Raw genomic sequence first — 20,363 nt, forward strand, 5'->3', positions numbered from 1 at the left:
CTGCTAGGTTGGCAGAAGCTGGGACGAGTAACAGGCGCTCACTCTGCTACGCGGCACTCGGGATTCGACCCGCCAAACTGCCGACCTTCTGATCGACAAGCTCAGCATCCTAACGCACTGAGCCACCGTGTCCCTATCCTGTCTATAAGAAGTGTCATTTGAACAGGGCACAGGCAGAAAGCCTTTTCTGCCTTGGTGCCCACCCTTTGAAATATGATCTTTAATCTTGCTCTAATATAACTATTTGTACTTTGTATTTTATTTTGCTGTGGTTGTTAATTCTGTGAGCCATTCGGTCGCTCATGTGAGATGGTGGCTGCACACATTAAATCAATAAATAAGTAAATAAAATAGGTGGCTGTAATGCACCACTTTGCCCTTTGGGAAAACATCCATGATGATAATTATGCTTTTGCTACAAAATTTCAATAGTGTATTCTGAAGGGGGCGCATAAATATGGGTGGGTTTTCACATACAAGCCAGCAAGTTTCCCATCCTGCATATTTATTTAGGACAGAAATCCAGTCCTATCCAACCTGGTAGAACATGTTGCTCAGCAAACCAGTACTGGTAGTCCTTGACTTATGACCACAATTGAACAAAATTTCCATTGCTAAGTGAGACAGTTGTAAAGTGGACTTTGCCCCATTTTACAACCTTTCTTGCCACAGTGGTTAAGTTAGTAACCTGGTTGTTAAGTGAATCTGGCTTCCCCATTGACTTTGCTTGTCAGAAGGACACAAAAGGAGATCACATGACCCCAGGACCCTGCAACCGTCAGAAGGACATGGCAGTTGCCAACCATCCAAATTTTGATCACGTGATCATGGGGATAATGTAATAGTGATAAGTGTGAAAAATGGTCATAACTTTTTTAGGGTGCTGTTGTAACTCCGAACAGTCACTAAATGAATTGTTGTAAGCTGAGGACTACCTGTATTAGATTACCACGCTTACAAGTACAAGAATTTAACAAATCAATAACATGCGAGTTAAAATAAGGGCACATCCTATTAAAAGAGCATGGTGGCACAAGACTGAAGAGGAAAAAATCCAAAAGGGGATAAATGGTAGAATCCTAATTTTTGGAAATGTTTTTTTTTAAAGATCTGGAAGTTTGGATCCCACAAATCTCAGGAGAGGGCCACATGTGGACGATTTCAAAGGCATTGCTACAGAAGTGGGAGGGAGAGCCTATGGTCTTGATGCAACAGTGCAGCCCATTGTGTTTGGGTCAACACAATCTGATGGCAAGTAGTTGAAAAAATGGCAGTCCAGTCTTGGCTTGGAAACAGAGCAAAGCAAAAGACTCAATGGATGGGGTTTTTCTTGCAGATGTTTAGTGCATCTGGATAAGGGAAGAGAGTCGATGGGGAAGCACAGGGTACCAAAAACAGGTTGAAAGTTCCAATTCATCCCTTCCAATAAGGCCGTTTCCTGTCTGTATCAACTTATGTCAAATAACAATAACAACCATAACACCAACTGGCTGCTGTGAAGCTGTCCGCCCTTCCTAAGTGGAGGGGGGAGGCAAAATATGATAATTGGTAAAATGCTCCTTTGTTTGTGAATTTCCCTATCTTCCTCACTTAGTCAGAGTTTCTGATATTTTTGTTTTCATTAGTGACTGCTTAAAAAAATCTGAATGGGCGATAACTTTTGTCTGCTGATATAGAATATGTTTGCATGGTGAAAGTCCCAGGTTTAGTCTTCATAATATTTAAGGAAGTTTTTGAAAGATTCTTTTGAAAGTTACTTATAGGCAGTGTAGTCAATAATTAAATGAGCTTCAGGTCCACAAGTCTCCTCTATTCCATGATAAGACACTAATAATGTGCTAATCTACCCCAGTCAAAGCATTCACAAGAACAGAACAGAACAGAATAACAGAGTTGGAAGGGACCAACTCTAGTCCAACCCTCTGCTGAGGCAGGAAACCCTATATCATTTCAGACAAATGGTTGTCCAATCTCTTCTTTAAAAATTCCAGTGTTGGAGCATTCACAACGTCTGGAGGCAAGTTGCTTCACTGAGTAGTTGTTCTAACTGTCAGGAAATTTCTCCTTAGTTTTAGGTTGCTTCTCTCTTTGGTTAGTTTCCATCCATTGCTTCTTGTCCTGCCCTCAGGTGCTTTGGAGAATAGCTTGATTCCCTCTTCTCTGTGGCAACCCCTGAGATATTGGAACACTGCTATCATGTCACCCCTCACCCTTCTCTTCATTAAACTAGACATACCCAATTCCAGCAACCGTTCTCTATATGTTTTAGCTTCCAGTCCTCTGATAATCTTTGTTGCTCTTCTCTGTACTCTTTCTAGATTCTCAATATCTTTTTTTCATTGTGGCGACCAAAACTGGATGCAGTATTCCAAGTGTGGCTTCACCAAGGCATTATAAAGTGGTATTAACACTTCACATAATCTTGATTGAAAGAGAGACCTTTGGGTGGCCTTCCCATCTGGAATAGTCCCATGGGTGAACTTTCTTCCTCTTTGTAGGTGGGCCACATAGGACGTTCCCAAGCAGCAGTCCTTGGTTTCTATCTGCATATTTAAGACTGCAAGTGTCTAAAATAGCCCAAAGGGGAAAAGGAATTGGATATGGGTCTAGCCTGATGATAAGAGAATAAGGAGAAGCAGACTGATTCATTCCCTGCTATCTGCATCAACTTTAGGTTGTGTACTAATCAGCCTTTCAATGCAGTCTCTCAAGCAGATTAAATGGGAGTACTAGAAGCTATAGGTTCAAATAATATGTAGCCTCATGCTGGGCTGATTGGCAAGTGTTGCAATACAGAATGTGTGCCCTGGGGAAGAATCAAAGGCAGGGATACTCCTAAAGGTCACCATCAAAGCTTTCTTTCCTCTCTGCACTAGCCCCTGATGTCCTTTTTCTGTTGTTCCACAGGATGGATGACTGGAGAGAGGAAGTAAGCAGGCTTCCTGATGTGCCTTCTTCCTGGTTTGCAGCCTTAGTTGACTGCACCTGTTTACCTCTGAACTCAGTCTTCATAGTTGGTGGCCCATATTCCTCAGTAGGGCGGGAATATGGCAGGGGGAGGGGTTCTATTCCCAATTTGCCTTTCTCATCACTTTAACAGTTGACTGACTAATAGACAGATGGAGGAAACTGGCCTGTCACTCTCCTACTGATAAGGATCTTCAGAGCACCCATCTCTGTTGCAGATAGCCTTTACAAAGAAAATGCAGGCTTTTCAGAAAATACCTTACATCCAATTCTTTCATGTATTGTATATAGAAATGCAGATCTCCATGGATGTAGCTATTTATTTATTTATTTATTTATTTATTTATTTATTTATTTATTTATTTACATTTATATACCGCCCTTTCCCGAAGGACTCAGGGCGGTTTACAGGGTGATTAAAAAACAAAGATACAAAAGTTAAAAACAAATTAAAAAAAATTATATTCGTCCCTGCATAAATAAAAACCCCAGTTAAAATTAAGATTAATTCTCAGCCTGGGCCAGAGAGCTCGAAGAGCCAGGTCTTCAGGTCCCGGCGGAATGAACGGAGGTCGGGGGCAGTCCTCAGCTCCACTGGCAGCTGGTTCCAAAGGGCCGGCGCACCCACTGAGAAGGCCCTATCCCTGGGTGTCATCCACCGGCAATCTCTTACCGGTGGCACCCTGAGAAGACCCTCCCTGTGGGAGTGCACTGGACGAAGGGAACTTGATGCCGGCAGCAGGTGTTCCCTCAGATATCCCGGACCCAAGCCATTTAGGGCTTTATAGGTCATCACCAGCACCTTGAATCTCACCCGGAGGGCAACCGGAAGCCAATGCAGCTCGCGGAGTAGAGGTGTTACATGGGAGTATCGGGAAACCCCCATCACAACTCGTGCGGCCGCATTCTGCACCAGCTGAAGCCTCCGAGTGGTCCTCAAGGGCAGCCCCATCCTACAAGGTTCCATCCAAAAAAGGTGCCGGAACTCTGTTCTGAGCGTTCTATGAGAAAAAAAGCCCTGACCGTCATAAATATGAATCAGTTGCCAAGAATCTGAATGTAAATCACAAAACCCTGGAGATGCTGCAACATTCCAGCTGATTGGCGCTTCCTCTGGGCTCAGAAGTGCCGGGATCAGCGCTGAGCTCCAGCTGGAGCCTGGCGCTGAACCTGCTGTTTCCACTGAGCCCTGACAGCCCTGCAGCTCCAGCCGTCTCTCGCTCAGGCTTGTGCCATGCTGCCACTGGTTCAGCTCATTCCCCTCCCTGGCTACCACTTTTCTAGGATGGTTGCATACCACTTGCCAAGTGCCAATCTACCACAGGTGGTACCCGTACCACTGGTTGAAAAGCCCTGAGTTAAGGACATTACTTGCTTCCTTCATTATAGTTTTGTAATGTGTTAAACAGATATGGTCTGTAAAGTTTAGTCCATAATGACCTTAAGGCAATGAACAGTTGTTCTAGCAACAGTGCAACACTATAAGCTACACAAAGGACAAATATGAAATCAGAGTGGCTAAATGAAGACTTCAAAAAGTAATAGCTTAATATAGAGCTATATATAGAACATCCATTGATGTCATCTGGGAATAGAATATTTTTCAAGGTTTGTTTAATTGGGTAGCCTAGAGGAAATGGCATTTGTTGGGAGGGCCTGGCAACACAAAATGATCTGTCTAGAACATCCACTAAGTTAATATATTTTAAGGATAGGACCACTTCAGAATTTGTGGTATGGGTGCAAATGGTCCAAAGTGCTAGGCCTTTAAAAGTAAGCATCAGCACTGGATATTAAGACTGGGAAGTGCTAGGAGTTGATTTAGTAGTAAGTACAATTATGTTTAGGTGCTTGACCGCCAAAAGCATCTGGACTATTGTGGATTTTTGTATTTTAAAATGTCTTGAGCCACAACTCATGTAGATCCATTCCATTAATCCAGCCTTGATGTGAGCAGAATATGTATAATCATGATAAGGCTGACTTTTTCTAGCTACTCATGTAGGGAAAAGCCAAGGGCAGAGATGTCATGTGCACCATGAATTTATCACACAAATTATGTGAATTATATCCTGTATTTTGTTTGCATCGAGATATGACTGGTGCAGATTTACATCATCTGTGACATTTGTTTGATGCTGTCATCATGGTTTCCATCGGACATCCATGCTTTCATTTCTCTTTGTGGTATTTCTGGGTGCTGAATGGAAGGAATGAAAAAAAAATGGCAATAGATGTTTGGAGAAAGAGCAAGGACTTATAGCAAAAGCAGTGGCAGTGGCACATTAGTGAACCATTGTTCGTAGCAAAGGTAGCTTTAACTTCTATTCTTTAACTTGTGGATAGAGGCTGAGGCTCCTGGACATTGACATTGTTGGATGGAATGGAGTACTTTAATTTCCCATCTGCTCTGATCACCATGCAGCTGAGATGGGGGAGATGTTAGTAAGGAGAAATTTTGAGCACATGCATATACATGTCTTTGTGTGCATTTATAGGTGGGTAGACCATGAATATTTCTCCAGCTTGGTCCCACAGCATCCCGAAGGCCATACATTCTTACTGCATTTGAATAGAATCAGTTCAGGGACCTTTGCTCTACTTAGCTTGCATATTAAGGTACCACCCGTGTGTTTGATTATGGTTTTGAGTGCCTTGGAGAGTAAAGGGATTATGGAAGCCAAGAAATTGTTGTCTCATAATGTATCCCCTCTCAAGTGTTTGCTGTTCCTCTAAGCAGAACATTGAAATTCAACATTGCCTGCCTGAGGTTCTCTCTAATACAAAAGCCAGTAGCAACTGCATTTCAACCAGATTTCATTCAACTCAGCTCGAAGTTAGAATCATAGATATTTGCATTGTCCTGACCTGAAGGCAACTCCTCTAAACCTCATGATTCATCATCCATCAGAAATTACCAAGAGGTTTTTGAGGCAAACCTCTCTCACCCCTATGGTTTTGGCAGCAGAGGCAACACATAGAGCTCTTGATATTCAGCAGTGAAACAGTGTCATGTTTTCATCAGAGTAACTTTGGCTGTATCTTTGAACTACAATTTTCTTTTGTTAAACACTTTGTAGAAGATGTATTAGATTAGAATGCCACCTCTGTGATTGTGAATATTTAAGCACAAATCCCCAAAATATTCTGTTCAGTAGCACTGCACTTTCCTACAAAACTGGGTCAAACAAATTTGGATTTGCTCTGGTCTTCCATCAGGTTTGAAGAGATGACAGATAAGATGTTTTTATGGGCACCACTGTGGCCACTTGTCTGCTTCTCTTTTCCTCGCACCCCATTTCTGCTACTTTCTTCTTCTCCCTGCTCTTCCTCCTACAGTATATGACTTTCTGTCCTCTCTGCTACCTTCTCCATAAAGCTTTCTTCTCTGAACTCACTGATTAGGATCCAGAAACAAGACGTTTCAACTGCACAGAGACCAAGCCTCTCATTTTACCAAATATGGAGAGTGACACTGGAAAAAAAGAAAGCTGGGTTAATACAACATTAGATCACACAGAGCACTACGAAGGAACAACTTAATCAAGGTTGGGGAAAATTTTGCTATTTCCACTGTATCTGGATTTCAGGAGGAGTTATGAATTGTAACTCAGAAACCATAAGTAAAAGCCAAATCTCACTGATGCTTAGATGGGAGACCAAAACCAGTTCCAAAAGAAATCAATGGAAAACCACTTTGTCAATAAAATAACATGAAGTCAATAGGAGTCAAGCTTCATTCATGGAGGAATCTTCCCATGAATTCTGATGCAACATTGATGGACGGAACATTAATTTGGACAAGTGGCTATTCATTTATGGTGTTAGATTTTGACCTTCTGACTAGTATGGATTGGATTTGGGGTGCAGTTTTTTTTGTTGGTTGCAGTTTGCTACATTATATGTGGGTGGATTCTAGAATCCTGCTAATATTGGTAAAACTCAGCTGTGAATGAATGTGTTGTCTAAAATGGATGATAAGAAATAAAAGCCTTATGGTGTGAATAGAAATAAAATGCCTGTTATTCACCATGATTTTTGGTATTATAATAGTTCTATATTTTAGATCCGTAACTTAACTATTCTTTTGTTCTAAATAATTATTTAATCACCTTATATAAAATGTGAAGTACCTTAGGAATATTAATGTTATGCCCAAAATTCTTAAAGTTAAATTTACAATTTTACTTTGTATTATATAATTGTATAGCTTGTTTTACTCTAGTCAATTTCTATGCTGTATAGGCTGTATTCATAGTAAGTTAAAGGTGACTCTTATTTTGTTTTGCTGGTCAATGGCTGTAATAAAATGACTGACATGACTCTTTCTGCTGCAGGAAAAAAAATCTGAGTTGAAGTCTGTAATGAAAAGAAAGCAAACCTGTCTGTGGCTTGGAAGCTCTCTATGCCAATTAAAATCATAATTTTCCTGGATCCCAAACTCCACAGAGAAGGTGCTTTCCATTGGAGAAAATCCCCCTTTACCTGAAGGGGATTTAGGTGGTTCAGATTAGTATTCTTCTCTTTTTTCCTCTTCCCCAAATGTCAAACTGAACTTTGTGAGTTAGAACTGGGGATAACCATGTTTAAATTCTTGCCAAAACTCACTGCTAACATTGGGACCAATCAGACTGAAGGCAAAAGCGGGCAGATTCCTTCGAAGTTTGGCCAGTTCTCAGACCAGGAACTCACAAAAGATTGAAGCTTTGTGAGTGCTTCATAGAGGGTCTTTCTCACTTTTTCCTGCCAACTATATTTATGCAATGGTCCTATGCTGCATGTATGCAGCTTCAATTGCAGCTATGGCCACTCCCTCTCTTCCACAGATGACCCTGGGGAAAACAAAGTTAAGGGTATGGTCCAGTCACTGGCCTACTATAAATCAGTAAGGACAAGTAATGCTTTGTTGGCTTCCTTACTGTGGCAGAGTGGGGAGGACCCAGCCATTAGGGCAACACTGTTTATGCCAGCAAAGTTTTTTCCTGGCTTAAGAACTGGTGGATAATACTGTACTCAAATGTGGCTATCTGGAAGAGCCTTCAAACCTTCAGAAGCCTGGCTTTTCCTCCCACATGGTGCTTCCTTTATTCTGGAGTTGATGGACAAATAGCTTAATCTGCATAAGGCAGCCTCTTATGATTTTTGTTTTAAGGGGCAAAGAGAACTATTCTTTTTTCTTGCGAGATCTTTTATTCATTTGAGACAGAAGATGGGATTAAAAAAACTAAGGACTTTTTAAAAAAAGGACTTTAAAAAAAATTATTCTTCCCCCTTTCCTTCACACGCAGAGATACGCAGTAGCACAAATACACACTGATCTGTAAAGAGAGTCCTTTTCAGCAGCTGGGATCGGAAGCGTGCCACGAGTGGGTGCAAGAGGATCCAACTGTCCCCAATTAATTAATTTTGAAACTATGCAGAGTGCCAGTTTGCATTGGCTAAAACTGTGTGAGAAAGTGTCTCCCAGATTTCTGTAGTTGTCCAGGATGCAGTTTTGTCATCTGAGGCTGCTTTGCATAACAGTGCATCGAGCTCTAATTATGCACAAGGGATGCTAATGGGCCCCAGGCATGTTGGAGCACCCTGGGAAAAGTTTCTTGAGGGAGGGAGAGGGGAAGAAAGAAAGAAAGAAAGAAAGAAAGAAAGAAAGAAAGAAAGAAAAGAAAGAAAGAAAGAAAGAAAGAAAGAAAGAAAGAAAGAGAAAGAAAGAAAAAGAAAGAAAGAAAGAGGAAGGAAGGAAGGGAGGGAGGGAGGGAATCTACCTATTGAGACAGAGTGCTATATGCTATAAATGTTAACACATTATTATTATTTACAGACTATCGAAGTCTATGTGGCCAGTATGATAAGGTACCATTATAGTAGTCTATGGCTCCTCTCATCATCAGACCCCTCAAACTCCTCCTTTCACCACCCTGTATCATCTGAATTGCCTCTATAAAAAAGAATCCATTATGGAACAAGATTGAGGAAATGGTATTTTTAGTAAGAGATGAGCAGGAATTCAGACAGCAAGGGAGATATGGCACTAACTGGTTTTGGTGGTAAGATTGTATTAACTACAATACGATCCTTCAGACTGAGCTCAACTCCTGGTTACTTCATGTAATTCACTTGGCAGCAATCTGGAAATGGTTTGGCATGATCTTCTTCCATGATGTTCTTAGATTTTTAGCCTATGGCTGTGGGATTCCCTGGATCTCCCAGCTAGATGCTAACCACACCCAACCCTACCTGGATTCTGAATCCAGATCAGGTGACAGAGGCTGCTATTTGTTGAGGCTGAAGCCACACACAGTGCATAATGCTGAGTTTCACCTAGCGGAGTATTTCCCAATCTCAGCAACTTTAATATACAAGATGTGGAGTTCAAATGTGGACTTCCCCAAATTCCCTAGCCAGGAACTCTGGGAGTTGAAGTCCACATTTCCTAAAGTATCCAAAGTTGAAAGTGATCTAGTGTAGTGTCTCCCACCCTTATGGGTACCAGGGACAGATTCTGTGGAGAAAGGTTTTTCCACAGACCAGAGGGGGCATGGTTTCTCATGCTGCCTGCATCCCACAGAAGGGTCTTCGCTTGTTTGTGCAGTGCGGTTTCCCACATGCTGCGACCCGGTGCCAGTCCATGGACCAGGGGTTGGGCACCACTGATCTAGAGCAACAAGGGATCAATGTAAGCAATTCTGTGTTGTATTCCCATCCTAAGCAGACCCATGTACATTAAAGTGTCACTCCCCCACTACAGTTATGCAACAGAATCAATTGTGCTTCAACCCATGAGTGCTTGGAAACCTCTCTTCTCTCAGATAAGCCAATTTTTACACAAAGCCATTCTGTGATTAATCTAGTGATTAAAATTTGGCAGCCCAGCAATTATCAACATAGGCCATTTCTTTAGGCCAGTGAAAGGATTTCATCATCTTTGACTGCTTAATAATACGATTGGCTCTCTCTGCTTGGTAGCCTCCAAAGGATAACAAAGGCTGTGGTGAAACCGTAGCACTTGAAGTCTGGTATGGGAAGAAGGAAGAAAAGAAAAGCCAACGGTGAGGATTTGAGAAACGGTTGAATGTGGGGATGCTGACTTTTTTCTTCTTGGAAAAACAACTGACCGACTCTCTATCCCTTCCTGCCTCCTCTGCCAAAAGATGCTTATTGTTTGATTGGACTGGGAGACAGATTAGAGGCCCCAGGTAGAAAGTCATCAAAATCTGCATTTAAATGGGCCAGTTATAAAAGGTAGGGAGCCCAGGAGCCCAAGCCATTATTCTGCCTTCTCTAAGCTCAGTAATCGCTCTTTATTTTCCCTGTAGTCTGACCTGGGAACAGAGTTTCTAATTGCCAGGTCACTGCCGCTAATATTGTCATTTCCAGCCAGTGAGGGTGAAACCATGACAACACCACATTTTGTTCCAAGTATTTTGAAGAAAGAAATTTCCCTCCTCATCTTAGAAAATCGCAGGGCATTGTTGTTGTTGTTTTTTAATGTGCATTAATTTTAGAGGTTTTGAGGTTTTTTTCAACATACCTTCCATTCTTCCTTTCTCAGTTTTGCCTTTTATTAAATCTGTCCTTGATTAATTATTTTCATCTTCAGAGACGAAAGGAATTCTGAGAGAAATAATTTTCTCTGCCTGATATGATGATGGCACTTGATCTAGCAGTTTCCTGTAGAAGAAAAAACATCACAATAAGTTTTATATCATTTTTAAACAATAATGAAAATAAAACATGATTGCATTTTCATGTCATTTGATACTGACCTGCAGAACTCTATGGAAATGTGGGTCAGTATGGGGAAGTGGAAATCTGCAACCTTGGAGAAGAACTCCCACATTGAATATTTCATATACTTCTAAGCTTGGATCTGAGACTAAAGTTCAGGGTCTTCCTCAATAACCATAGAGTCTAAAACGACTATTGGGAGATTGGCAGGTCATGAGGATAGTGTTCTGTACCAGCCTGCTACCGGCCCTGCAGAAAAGGCAACCCCTTTATAAACGGCAAGAGGCTGGAATGACGTCTGCCAAATTTATTACTACAAAAAACAAACAAGACATGTACCAAGATACAGGAGCTTTGAAACACTATCTGAGCGGTTGCTTTCAGCAAACCAGCCCTCCCCAAACATTCCCTTTATAAAGAGTTCAGGGCGTGGCCTCTCTCTGCCTCCTTCCGAGAAGCCCCACAGCCTTCCTCTGTTTACTCCTACTTGACTGTCTCCTGCGTCGGGCGTCCTTGAACAGGGCCAGCTGTGGGTCATCTTCATCCACACTGTCAGGCTCACACAGCTGGGTCTCCATGGTGACCAAGTGGGAGGGGCCTGCCTGAGGGCTATCATCAGCAAGATCTTCAACCCCCTCCTCCTCTGATTCGTCCGACCCAACTGCCGAACCCACAGGCTGACCCTGAATCACAACAGATAGCAACTAAAAAGACCAGGGCAGTTGGTGGAATGAATGGAACATCAGGGCCAGTGACACTAACTGTAGCATATTTTCATACAAGAGAGAGAGAAAAAGAGTTTTAAAAAATATTTTATAATTATGGAGACACATCTGGACATATACACTATCAAAATACTAGTTTTACTGTGTTTACTTTAAAAATAGATTGCTCTTTTCTGCAGCAAAGGGACACAATATTACGAACCAAAGAGAAACCTCCCCAGCAAATTAAGTTAAACTATTAGATATAAATTCTAAAATTTACCTAGCGCATCAATGGAATGAACGAATGAGACCCATTTGTGCCTAGATATCACTAACAGTAATAGTTGCTTCATACATTTGTCAGGATAAGTACAACTTAACAGAATCAGAAGCCTTTGCTAAACCTTTCCTAGGCTGGATATTAAACATGGTCGCTCAAATGGAAAAGCAGAGAGTCTGGCAAGAGTATGTATTAGGTTTTTTATTCATCCTTTATTACTTTTATAAGCAACCGAAAGTGGCAAACATACTATAACTCCTTCCTCCTCCTATTTTCCCCACAACAATAACCCTGCAAGGTGGATTGGGCTGAGAAAGAGTGACTGGCCCAAAGTCATCCAGCTGGCTTTCATGTCTCAGGCAGGACTAGGCCAACACCTTAACCACTACATCAAATATGGTGGATACCCCGTCTATTTATTAGGAAAAGTAAAAAGAGAAAATTGGGACAAGTTGAAAACTTCTCCCTTGAACAAGGAGCAGAAGTAGGACAAGCACACTAATTCTGTCCCTTGCCTAGTCTCCCACATGTTAGGAAGCAATTATTTATAATAGTTCTATTATAGTTGAAGATTCTGCATATGTTTTAGAACCCTTAAAGCCACAGATACCAAATAGCTATGTGAATGCATTTCCTTATTGTTTGAAATTACTTATCTCTTTTGACACTTTAATTTCAAGATGCACTTTTATTCATTTTGCTCTTTTAATATCTAAAAAAATCATTTTGACAAATCACATACATACGTTAAAATGTTTTCCCCCCAGAAAATGGAACCTACAAGTTGATTCCAATGCCTCAAGAAAGTTATAGGACAAAGGCCCCTGGTCTAGTCTTGGTGCGTGACTTCAGTAAATGGCAACTGTATTTGAAGAAGCAGATGGCTTCTGGTCCCACCAAATACTATCCCAAAAAATCAGGGAATGGGCTGGTGTTACAGGGAAGTTTTGAAAGTAAAGGGGAAGCCATTTCTGTCCTCTGCTTTCCCCATTTCCCCATTTGGTGTAATATTTTAGTGAATGGGGAATCTGCTCACTAGCATATGCCTAAAACATGAAGGCACGTAACTTCCCCTTCCTTTAAAAACTGGCTCTTCCAGTAATGTAAATGGCAAGTGGTAAGGGAATCCATAGTTCTGACCAGAACTGTAAGAATTCAAACATTTCCATAGCAGTCATATTAGGAGGCAAGGAATTTGAGTCAGGTTACACAATGCACTGCAACATCTGTAACCAATTTTTCCAGTAGCAGCCACCATTGCTGGGTTTAAACAATGGGCAATAATATGATTTGTTTGGCTTGGGCTTAGTGTGATGTCTGAACTCATGCATTATGGTTTAAACTATAGTTTATAACCTGAGGTCACTGTAGTTTTCACTATGGTCTTAGAAATCTCCAAAACATAGTGTGTTAGATTATTGAGAGTCATCCTTCTATAACATGTAATTTTAATTTCATTTTTATGTAAAAAAAGGATATTTTTTTTTGCTTAAGTCTCCTACTTTGGGGATTTTGGCACATGGCATACCACTCAAAAGCCAACCGTGATAAACAACGTTGTGCATCAGGATTATAACTTTGCCTTATGTGTGAAATAAGTCATTATACATCATTATACATTATACATCATTTAACAAATGACAGTTCAGTGCAATTATGAACTAATATGATCCAAGAATGTTGGAGTATTGTTGATTGAGTTAAGAAGCAGTATGGCAGCTGAGAGTGGTCAACTTTCAACATTACCTTCTCAGCCAAGAAGGTAATGTTATTTGCTTCATACAAGAAAAAAAAAGCATCATGCAATCAACTATATTCCTCACTCCCATTAACATATAAGGCCATGAGCATTGAAGACAGGAGCTGAGATCAGGAAAATAGCACCAAGCAAAATTTAAATTTAGCCAACCCCTCTTGCTGTTTTCTTCATCAAATCAGCTATCCTACTTCCCACGACTGCACCGATTGAGAAATCTCTCATGATCTCCCAGCATAACATGGACTTTGGCTCCCTGTCTTAGGGACTTTTGGTCACTGAGTTGAGCTCATAATATGGATCACTTCATGGAGATTCTGCCATGCCCTTTTCAAGGAGTGCCATGGGAATCTAAGCGATTTAAGAAGCAGAGCTGGAATCATATTGGTTGATTTTTCCACTAAAAGGGAGTAAGTTAATTTTAAACTGCCCACTGAAGCTTTAAAACTTCTGTCCAGTCCTGTTATTAGTAGCTTAAAATTTATGAAGTGAGACTTTGTGTGTTGATAGCAGTTTGATGGTCAAGCAACCTGGTGTAATTAGTCCCCATATCTAGGGAACAAAGCCCAATTTCACACTTACGCCATCTGTTTCTTAACATTTTCCCTGTATCCAGAATGAGCACAGTCCTAGATCTGCTATGAAATATTAAGGAGTGCAGGAAACTAAATTATATTGAGTAGAATATATTGGGGAGACCCAGTATCAAAATCCTTCTGTGACCAACTACATGTTCATGGAAGATGCCTAGAGTAAGTTCCTATTATTTAAAAAATGGAAACGGGCTGTGGAAGACTGTGAGAGAAAGAAAGCAGGTATCCCAGAGATAAGCCTGCAGCTATTTAATAACAAGCCGCCATTACCCCTTTGAATTGGGCCTTAAAACAATATATAGAGACTTGAAGGTCTGTATAAAGTGATTTCATCAGCAGGAACAAGGATGCTGGGTTGGTAGTTTAAAGTTGTTTTGGAGTGCTGCTGAAAACCAGAAAGTGAATATAAAAAGTAGGACAGTCATAGGAAGGCTATATCTGCAATGAATGTATTATTTAGTGGTAATGATAGCCTTGTATGCAGGTCTACTCTGGTGTCATTCAGATGCAGCTGTGTACTAGAACAGTCTTTGGAGCATGCCTACATGCATGCTTACAACATGAGCATTAGCACAGCACTCATTTCACTCTGGTTTTGCCCTTCTGAATGCATTACACTCTTTATATCTCATCAGAGTTCCCTCCCAGTTGAGTCTGAAAGTGGTATCAAATGGAATCCGACTACACTATTATTCAGAAGAATAAACCAAATCAAAATACTCAGAACTAAGTTGGGACTGGGGCTGTTTCTTCTTCCTGTTTGTCACTTCCTCTTTTGGGCTGCTTGTCTGTCTCTGAAGGCTCTCACATACCCCTTCTTCAAAAAAAACCTTCAATCTTCTGAAATTGAATAAGAGATGTCATTTTATAGATTGGCAGGGGAGTCAAGACCAGCTTTGGTTACACCTGGCTAACCTTGTCTGTGATAGGAAGCTAAGTAAAGAGTGGCTTATTTAGGACCAGGTGGCAGATCACCAGAGAGCTCCAAAGCTTTAGATCAAGAAGTCAAGAAATATCTTGGCAAAAGTCACTAACAACCAATTATGTATTTTCATCTAGAAAACTGAATAGATATAGCTATTCTCGCCAGGAGTTGAGCTTGACTTCATATCATCTTTATCTGTTTATTCCAAGACTAGAAAGAAACTTATGATTCTGTAGATCATGTCAGAATGTGAAGCATACTAGGCCTAATAATTGAGCTATGTGTGTGCGTTTTCAAGTCATCATTATTTTCCAGTGACTCCAAGTTTTCTTGGCAACATTTTCAGAAGTGCTTGCTACTGCTTTCTTCTTAGAGCTGTGACAAAGTGACTTGCCCAAAGTCTCCCAGCTGGCTTCAGGCCTAAGAAAGACTAGAACTAGGTCTACTGGTTTCCATCTAGCTTGATGCCTTTAACCGCTGCAGTAAAATGGCATTAAAGGGTATGTTAGATTATCTGTTTAATTTTTTTAGAAGCCTTTAAAATAAACTTAGTGATGTTGTAATTATTGAATTTGAAAAATCAAATGGGTACAAACTAGGAAAGAAAGTGAGAGAGTGAGACATATTGTTCCCATAGCTGTTTAACTTGAACAAATAGGTAATAAAAATAGCAGGATTGGAAGAAATGACAGCCGGAATTAATTAATTAATTAATTAATTTTATTTTTATTAATTTTATTTTTATTTTTTATTTATTTTTATTTTATTAGGAATGAAAGCTGGAGATATAAAAAAATGAGATATGTAGATGAAACCACTTGGCTACTGGAAAATAAAGGTGTCTTAGAAGTAATCATGAAAGTAAATTAATTTTAATGTTAAATACAAACGAAATGCCAGTCAGCCTGCTTAGTGAATTTACAGTTGACAGCAAAGATATGAAAGTGGTAGATAGTTGTTTTGGGAGCTTAAAAATAGATTAAAAATAGTGTACTTGGAGAATAAAGATATCAATTCTAAGGAGGAAGGCGTTGGTAAATATATACAAGATCATGAACAACAATGATGTGTCTATGACAACAAAGGTAGTACCGTAATAAGCACTTGTGAGAACTGGATGCTCTGTATATGTGCAGGGGTAATTTGAAATAATTGTTATTTGTTCATACAGTTTCTGGTCCAACTCAATGTACCTAACTAATTCATAAATGGGTTGTTCTTACAGTAGAAGCATGAAGATTGCAATTCTATTTGAGCAATTGAGGCATATGTTTGAGAGAGAGTCTCTGTCACAAGTTATAGTAATTGATTAAGAAAAAGGATTTGGGAGAAATTGTGGATAGCTGTGCGCAACAGCTGTAGAAAAGGTCTTTCTATGGTGGTATCTTTGGGAAAAGAAATGTAGGACAATATCATAACACTTACAAGTTCACTGATGGAATTTTATCATTGTGTATAATTCTTGTTAGTGCAACCCACCTTGAGGTGTTTTTTTTAAAAAAAAATATTAATAGAGACCAATTCAAAAATATAAGTAAAAAATAAGATAGACTTGGGAAAGTGCAGAAATAGGATCAAGGAAATAATGCATAGATGTGCAAATTGTGGTTCAACACCTATTGTGGGCTTCTTGAATTACCTCTAGAGCAGAGGTCTTCAAACTCAGCCCTTTTATGACTCATGGACTTCAACTCCCAGAATTTCTCAGCCAGGCATGCTGGCTGAGGAATTCTGGCAGTTGAAGTCCATGAGTCATAAAAGGGCCAAGTTTGAAGACCTCTGCTCTAGAGATTCAGAGAAGAGCAAATGGGATGATTAAGGGGCTAGAAACTGCATTTGATAGACTGAAATATCTGGGTAAGTCTGCTCTTGATAAAAGAAGACAAAGGGCATATAGGGTAGCCTTCTTCAAATACAGTGAAACCTCATTTTAGCAAACTAACTTGATGCTTAATATTTTTGATGAATGTCCATTCAATATAATAGTACAACAGTGTGGCAGTATACTATACAGTACATCATTGCACTCTTTGGTATCAAGGGCTGATAAACCGAGGATTTACTGTCCCTGAAAGGACGGTAGATAGAAGAAGGTAAAGTCTGCTCCCACTAGTTGCAGAGTGCAAGTTATGGAATAATGGATTTAAATTTCAGGATGGCAGGTTCTGAATGAATGTTAATAGAAACTTGCTAACAATAAGAACAGCTCAACAGTGGAACCAATTGTCCAGACAGGTGGTGAACTTCCTTCCCTACATAAGTTGCAATGAAAGCAGCCTGGGATATTTTAAGTTGGATTCCTGCACTGAGCAAGCAGTTGAAATTGTTAGCCTAAATGGCCCCACCCAACTCTAGGATTCTGTCATGCTACTGGGCAAACCTGGATGCTACATACTTCCCCCCTTCTCCTCTTTCATTTTTTTTCAATATATCCCCTCTTTTAGAATAAGCTTCCCTAAATGATTTTCTTTAAAAAACAAAATCTTTGTATGGAATCCCTGACATGAGTTGCAAATTAAGATCAATGAGCTCACAGACTATCAAAGCAATAAAAATCTCGGTCAAACAGGTTCTGAGTAGGGTCTATGACAATTCGCCATGGCCAGGACAACTCGCTGCAGGAATATCAAAGAAATGGTGGAATAGAATCATTAAAGAAAGGATGTAAGAGGAAGGACAGAATGAAATGTGAATGGCAAAAATTAAAATAATTATTTATTTTAAATAATTAAATAGAATTGTTAAATTGTCCTGTAGTAAGTTGGCTGTGGCGAGTTGGCTGCAGTGAATTGGCTGTGGCAAATTGTCCCATTCCATCTGAAGGATGTGCTCAAAAGCTGTAAGAAAGGAACTTTATGAAGTTGTCACTGTCATAATTGTGGTCATTACATGAGAGGCCTGTGCCTTGTTAGTTTAAGATTAACTTAAAGACAGGGCAGAGGATAGGCTCTCTGAGGACCATTTAGAGCAGGGGTCTTCAAACCTGGCCCTTTTATGACTTGTGGACTTCAACTCCGAGAATTCCTCAGCCAGCGTGTCTGGCTGAGGAATTCTGGTAGTTGAAGTCCACAAGTCATAAAAGGGCCAAGTCTGAAGACCCCTGATTTAGTGATATGAATAAGTACATAGGAAGCAAGTGAATCCCACAGTGATGCACTTGATTCTTCATTTAAAATAATTTGCAAATCCTTGTCTGACTCCATAGCATGTTAATTCACACACACACACCTGCATCTCTAATAAGCCTGTGATCATTTTTGTTTTTGTTTTAAAGATTGCTTTCTTTCACAGAAAGAAATTGGGGTATGGAAATAGTCTGAAAATTATAGTGTTTGCTATTGGTGATATTTGGAAGCTGATTCCTTCAAGAAATGTAACAGCAACATCACTGGTTCACACAATCATAAGTCTGTTGTATTTTGCACAGGAGATTTGGATTTGGGAATACTTAAGAGTCTTCATATTGCAGATGTCACTGAAGATTTATAATAGTTGAACCAGCTCTGCCTTTTAAACTTCACTTTCATTTCATGCGTTCATATGGGTAATCTTCCCCTTAGAATTTTGCTGACTATATATGTGGAAGCTATTTTTTTAAAAAAAGGTATATCTGCAATGGAACTATTAGCCTTTAAAAGCAAGGAGTGATATAGAGGTCACTGCATCAGCAGAAAAATATGTAGGTGAGGGATATTATGGGACAGACGTTTATTTCGGAATTTATGATAGTTGAAATCTGTCTTGGTTCACACCTTTGAACTGATTTAGGTTTCTCAAACTATACTGAAATTGTGTAAGGATATTGTGTACATGTGTTTTAGCTTACCAACAAATATGAGTTCAAAACATCATTTTGAAAGAGAAGTTTACTGTAAAAGCACTCTTTTTCTGTAATCCAGAATACAGTATACATTTCTCAAGAGAACATCTGTCAGGATTACATCATTCAAACTCCCAAAATAGTCTTTAGAAAAGAGCTAGGATGAAAAGAACCATTTGTGTTTCTGGCTTGGCCCTTAAGTGTTGTTTGCAAAACCGGATTAGACACAACAGGCAGCACAACAATCATGGGTTCCAGTTTGAACCACTGGCATATTATTTGGACCAGAAGGTTTCAAAAATAATTCTGAGCACACCAAAACAAATTCCTGCTGGTGGGTTTAGTTGAAAGTCTGATTGTATGAATACAGTATAAGGAAATTTTTTAAGCAGGAAAGGGCTGGACTTGACCAATTAACTGAATTTGGCTGATTAGGCCTCCCTATTAAGACCTCAGTTGACAACACATTCCCTAAAGCCTGGCCCTTTCAGAGTACAGTAATGAGCTGGCAGTGAAGAAAAGAGACAAATATGGATGGCCAGACATTTTTGTGTGCATGGGAACATAAAGGGTGCAATCTGGATGCATCTGGTCCTTGAATAGATGCTGTTAAATTTCAGACCACTAACTTGGTTTTCTAATAACAGCAAGTATTTCTTCTTTTCAACCAGAGCAGCAAAGAATATGTATTTTACTATGTGGAAGAAAGTCATTTAAAAATATTTAAATGTGTTTAATAACAGTATGTGTGTGCATACACAAAGTACAAGTTTAATAATAATATAACTGCTTTTCTAGATGTAAGTAACCGTGTAATAATAATTCAATTCTACAAGAGGGGAAAAAAGAAAAGAAAAGTATTCTTTATGAAACTTTGGACTTAGTGGGACCAAGAATGTACCAGTCACCCGATTTACGAGACAGCTTCCTTCATTGCAATTAACAATCCTTACTTATTTCTTTGCATTGTTTAGAGCAGTCAGGGTTGTAAAATACAGCATCTTTTCTATCTTTTTCTGGCTGAGTTGGAACTTACAATAGACTTTAGGAGTCTTGAATAGGGAATCAAAAACAAGGAGTTACAAAAGAGAAGGCAAAGTTGGAAGCAAAATGTAAAATGAAAAAGGTGTCAGAAGTTGTCTGTTCTTAAATTGGAGTCATGGATGGTACAAAGTTAAAGGACTACAACTGATAGTGGGAGGATTTCATCAAGTTCTTGGATTATTATTTTTTGGGTTAAAGTAAGTTTTTGTCATTTTACTTGGATGGTCTCTTTCTCCATAGGCATGGAAACAGCTAGGATATATTTGACTCCCTCTCTCTCTGGGCTTAAGAATTTAAATAATTAAAGTCTGATTGCTTTCTTTCCAGATACATTGGCCAAATTAAAGGGAGCTGGAATTTCTTTCCAATGTTTTCTAGTAAGAGAAAGTAAAATAATGGAATAGCAGCTTATGTGAGAATAGTTCCTGGGCATTTTGTAAGAGGGGTTTGGAAGAGGAGCAAATGACAATAGATGCATGTCATCATCATGCTACCGGTACAACTTACCTGTGACAAAAGACAGGACATAAATACACAATGCTGGAA

Source organism: Vipera ursinii (genome assembly GCF_947247035.1).
Source record: "Vipera ursinii genome assembly, chromosome: 2".
In the NCBI taxonomy this organism is placed as follows: Eukaryota; Metazoa; Chordata; class Lepidosauria; order Squamata; family Viperidae; genus Vipera; species Vipera ursinii.